Source organism: Palaemon carinicauda, chromosome 21, assembly GCF_036898095.1.
Source record: "Palaemon carinicauda isolate YSFRI2023 chromosome 21, ASM3689809v2, whole genome shotgun sequence".
Classification (NCBI taxonomy): Eukaryota; Metazoa; Arthropoda; class Malacostraca; order Decapoda; family Palaemonidae; genus Palaemon; species Palaemon carinicauda.
Genome location: NC_090745.1, coordinates 70,391,615 through 70,397,273, shown reverse-complemented (window position 1 = coordinate 70,397,273; position 5,659 = coordinate 70,391,615).

Here is a 5,659-nt window from a genome sequence, read left to right as displayed (position 1 = left end):
TCGTTATTGTACATGATACAATTCAGTTTCCAATAACCCTTTATCTGATGACATTAAATTTTTCAATTTTATTGTTATTTTGATTATGGAATGGTCAGACCAGCTTACAGGTATATTTCGAATATCACTTACATGCTTTTGTAAATCTCTTACATAAAATTTATCTAACCTTGAGCCATAGTTTTCCCTAATATATGTATACTCTACATGGAGGTTTAGGAGAAACCAAGCGTCTTTCAATTTCAAATTATTTTTAAGGCACACAAGAGATTTAGCTAAAAGGTAACTATGTAAATTTGAAATATTCCTCGTGATAGAAATGGAGTTCCAATCTCCACCCAATAGAATGTTACTTATATTATTTCGCAAGAAATACATATATTTACATAAGAGCTGTATACTTTCTTTTATTTTGTTACTTTCAGTAGGTGCTTAGAGGGATTTAGAAACTGAATGTGAACATTTGAACAAACAGAATTAACATTCATTAAATGATCATTTATATAATTTTCTACATTCAGGACATCCGCTTTAGATGATTTAAGGTATAAAGATAGCAAGTTCCCCTTTAAGGTACTGTTTATAATTAATCGGTATCTTACAATATTTTTCTATATACTCTAGTTTCCCTTCAGTTTTCATATTGTGTTCTTAAATAAAAATTATATTTACTTTGTATAATAACATTGAATTTATTCATTTGAGTTGCTTATTTATACAATTAGTTCCAAGTGCATTAACTGTCGCATTATTTAATGTAGATGAAATGAATTTGAGAGAAATTGAAGATAGATTCTTTTATATACTAAAATTAACATGGTGTATGCTTCTTTGGATATTTTTCTGTTTCATTATCCGCTGATGAATTCCTATGATCCCAATCCATGCTCTGGATCTGTTTTTTTTTTTTTTTTTTTTTCAAGTTAGCATCACCACAATGGCACCATCTTGTTACGTATACCAGTTCCCTGTTCCCTTGTTGGTAGTACCTACTATGAGATTCAGGGCCTCTGTAACACGGTTTTTTCGCAATAACTTTTTTTCTATGAATTTCATAAATATAACGCTTATTCAGAATGCACATTATATCTACACATAAATTTTGACTATATTCTGCATTACGTAGGATGAATAAATTTGGTACTTTATTAAGTAAAAGTGACGATTTTTGAAAACGGGCCAACTTACTCAGAGAAAAGGTTTCGAACGCACTCGTTACGTAACTTATGATGGCATTTCTTCTCTCTTTCTCGATCGATGATTGGTTATACGTAACGAAGGCTATACCTCTGCCAACAATAACACAAAAGTGTAAATAAAAGCAAAGCAGTACACCTTTATGAACTCTGAAACCTCTCCACTGAGAATTATCATAATGAACAAACGAACAAAATATGTTGATAAATACAAAAACACTTCGATTATTTGTCTAACTTCCAAAATAAGTTTCCTAAGAAATTACAGTCTACTTTATAGCTCACAATCAGACTGACAAGGTGTAGGAAATAGTTGGTAATTTTCAAAAACGTAGTAGACAAGCTTGATTTGATAACTGCTATATTCAATGTCAAGCAATTTTTATTTATTGTCTATCTACCGATCTATTTACTGTAAAAAAAAAAAAAAAAAAAAATAGCCGGTACTGTATTTTGCTTTAAACTTTCACCATTAATTATCGTCAGAATGATGACTTCATGAGGCTTCACCCACTTTAGCCTCGTTATAATTCTGGATAACACTGAAGGCTATCATGGGCATTGTTCGATCAGAAAATTCAAATTCTGGCTATAAAAACTTATATCTCGAGTAGTTGTAAGAAGTGCTAAATGATCCTCAAGGATCCCAGCAGTTGGCCTAAACGTTTAATTCATGTATACTACTGTTGCGGCAATACTGCTACAGTAGTATTACTACGCTAGCACAGATACCCCACCCACATTTATGTATCGTTCCGCCATTCATAAAGTCTGTGTCATTTTTTTTCACTGTGCAATAAGCCATGGCCTCCTCAGAATTTAAGTTTTATATTAGATGATTGGCTATTTCATTAAGCTGACAAATTTATGGCAACTGGGTATGTTATTGCCGATGTTGAAGCTAAAAATAAAGTTTGGTATCATTCCTTCATTGCATTATCATCTTTACTACTATTTGTTTTGCTACATGTAGTAATTATTTTAAAGGATAAATGAATTATGTTCACTTTACTCCTATAAATTCCCATAAGATGTACAAATAAAACTCCTAAAACTATTCATGATTTATTTACAAAATGCAGTCATGCCCAAAACATAGCCAACACGGTCGTACGGCCTAAGAAGAAGAAAAAAAAAATTATATCGGATGATCCGGTGGTCTGATGGAGAGTTTAGCACAAAATTCTCATTTTAACAAAAATAGTTATATCAAGACTGTTTACATACAATCTCTCTCTTTCTCTCTCTCTCTCTCTCTCTCTCTCTCTCTCTCTCTCTCTCTCTCTCTCTCTCTCTTGGTGGCATAGTGAATAGTTAATGGAAATGTTCAAAAGCCTGAGTGACATTGCAAGTATTATAATCATATTACGCTAAATACAAATCAGACCATAAACATTGGATTTAAACTAGAAACTGAATAATTACCTATTCAGGCTATAGTAAATATAGCCATGGGACTTCTCTTGACTGTATAAAGTTGCAAGTCGTAAGATAAATGCAGTTTTGCAACCACAGGGGCAATTCCAAATCCTGCTAGCCATTCTTGACTGTTATGAGTTCCAGAGCCGATGGAAGAAGGTGAATGGGTGTCCGGTGGATGGGCGGGGCAAAATTTTGTCAAAAGGTGTTTACATTGCTTACGTAATGAATGTTTTCGACTCTTGGCTCGTTATCACTGGCCATGGCGTCGGCTAGATCATTTTTACTCTATAAAAATTAAAACTATCGGGTTTAGGTTATTGGAAATGCTGACAAAATTTGTGTGTGGTTGTAAAATATACATATGACAACTTTCAGCTACATCCGATGCCTTGATAAGGAGCAAAGTCCAAAAAACCGTGTTACAGAGGCCCTGAATCTCATAGTAGATGCTCCTTCTGTGGAGTAAATTCTCTGAGTTGCACGCCCGTGTCTCCTAGGTTGCTAAATTCATTTCCACTAACTGTAACTTCGTTTTCTTGCAATACGTCACTTTCCATCTTTATTTGGTGAACTTCCCCCTGGATTGTTGCAGTTTTCATTGCACTGGTTCCTATTTCCTGTGATATTTCATGCTCATGGGTCTCGTCAATTATTTCCTGGTCACTTTCAGCCAAACATTGGCGTCAATGACCTTAGATGTCAGGATGCCCGAAAACTTAAAATCCATCAATCAATCTGCCAAAAATTTTCCTTCATAATTTTCTGATCATTTCTCGAAAGGCTCTTTCCTAAAATAGTCAAAACTTTCATTTGTTTCGACATTCTTTTCTTCTAGAACTTGTTCAGACTGAAGAATAGTGTTTTTATCGAAAGTGTTGTCTTTGTCAAATACCGTTGCCGTAGACCCGCTATTCTTGTTTGTTTTTGTTTTAATTGAAATCCTCTTCTGGTCCTGGGCCATGTTAAGGAAATCTTCCTCGCTAAACCTTAAGTAGGTCTCGTATACCTTCTAATGTACAATCGTTCACCTCATGTCCATCTTTTTTGCATCTAAAACATGTTCGTTGTTGTCCATTATACAAAACAGTCAGAGTGTACCCCATTACTGTGATATACGTGGGAAAGTTTTAGTGGCCCCTCAACTTATCTGTTACGTCTTATTCCCTCTACTTTTCCATACTTTGATGATACTGAATTTAATGATTCATCCTCAAGTTAAGATATATAATTTCTTATAGACTCATATGTAACAGAGGAACTTAAATTAAAAATATTTACATGTACACAATTGGCAGAAATAATTTCTTTGCCTACGAATTGTTTCATAATGTAAGGAAACACGTCCGGTGTCACTTTAACAATAACTCTATTCCTATTCATTATTTGCTCGCTAATCATAGAACTAGGATTAAATTTCATACACGAAAATATCATAACAATCACAATTTCCATAGATGGGTAAGCAAAAAATTGCAACCCAAAAGAGTCCTTTCTCTAAAGCACCTTTGAACGATACATCATTTTAACGAATTTAGCATCAAAATTTCTCAAAAGATGGCACAACCGTCGATAGAAAACGCGTAGAGATTCCCGCTCAGAATAGCTACGGGGTACCTTAAACACAAGCACACCTTTATGAAACCTTGCACCATATTTTGTCTATGGAAGATAATTTTCTCGCCGTCTATACATACCACAAATGGCAGCATGTTCATAAACCTCTCGCCTCATTTCCAATCAGTGAAAAACATAGGTTTCCCCCCCAAAAAAAAAAGATGGTGAAAATTTTAGGCGTACCTCCGTCAACAACTTGTTTACTTCACTTTTCTTCTTTTCCCTTAAAAAAACACTGGATGATTATTCTAAAGATTTATATTAAACCACCTGTTACTTTGATTCCCCAAGTAAGATTAGTTCACCAAACTCTCAACTGGGTTCCAAAAGGTATTAAAGGACTGGAAAGACAAATGCTTACAGGGCTTAAGAATATGAAGAATGAAGTAAGAGATGGAGAATGGAAAATTACATAATTAAAAGCTTACAAGGGACTCGGGAGGCAAAACCTAGCCTAGGCCCTGCGGATCAATGGGCATAGAAGGAGGTAATGATGACGATATATATATATATATATATATATATATATATATATATATATATATATATATATATATATATATATATATATATATATATTTTTTTTTTTTTTTGGGGGGGGGGGGAGGCTCAAGCCATGTCGTCCTGATGGAAGGTTCCTAATAGTAGCTTCCTAAGGGATATATGTACTTCAGTGATATTCCCATATAATTCACCTTTAGGTCTCCAGAATTTTAACTCCTGGCGCGAATATCCTTAAAATTTCTATCAAGTATATCGCATAATATCAGGAGTCGTATTTTTGACACGCCACAAAGTGATCTGCACCCCGAATAGCGTTTGCGCTTCGAGGGGGAAAGTGGCAAAATTAAAAGGGGAGCCGTATCAAGGTTACCCTAGTTCCCATACTACTATTGAGTATCACGACAGCGCCATATGCAAGATGCCGGACATTCCTAATTTTTTAGCGAATTCGCACGGTGATGTTCCCTGTTGATCTATCTTTTTTGATCGATTTTCAAGGATTATTATGCAATCTCCAGCTTCGTTCACCTCTGGAAAGTTGAGTATTGATTCTTTACAATGTGTGTATTTTAGCTCCTGTGTCACAGTGAAATTAGAATAATTTATTGTGATTAGGAGCTAGGCCTGTTACCGGAGGCGCCATAGGCGCTGTCGCTCGTTAAGCATGTGTTATTTAGTTAGTAGAACGGCATTCCTGGTTGAAATAGCCTTAATTAATTATGGAAGCTATTGAGACACTTGATACTTGTAAAGATATTATAATGTGTATAATTTTCCTTTTTTTCTATGTCGATAGTATAAGTCAGAGTTTCAGTGATCTAGGTAACCGAGATCTTGTCTTCCTTAGGTATCCTAACCCATGCGATACAGTATACTTTCGACATTTCCCGATTTGCCCTCGTGTATTGGTTTATCAATTCAGA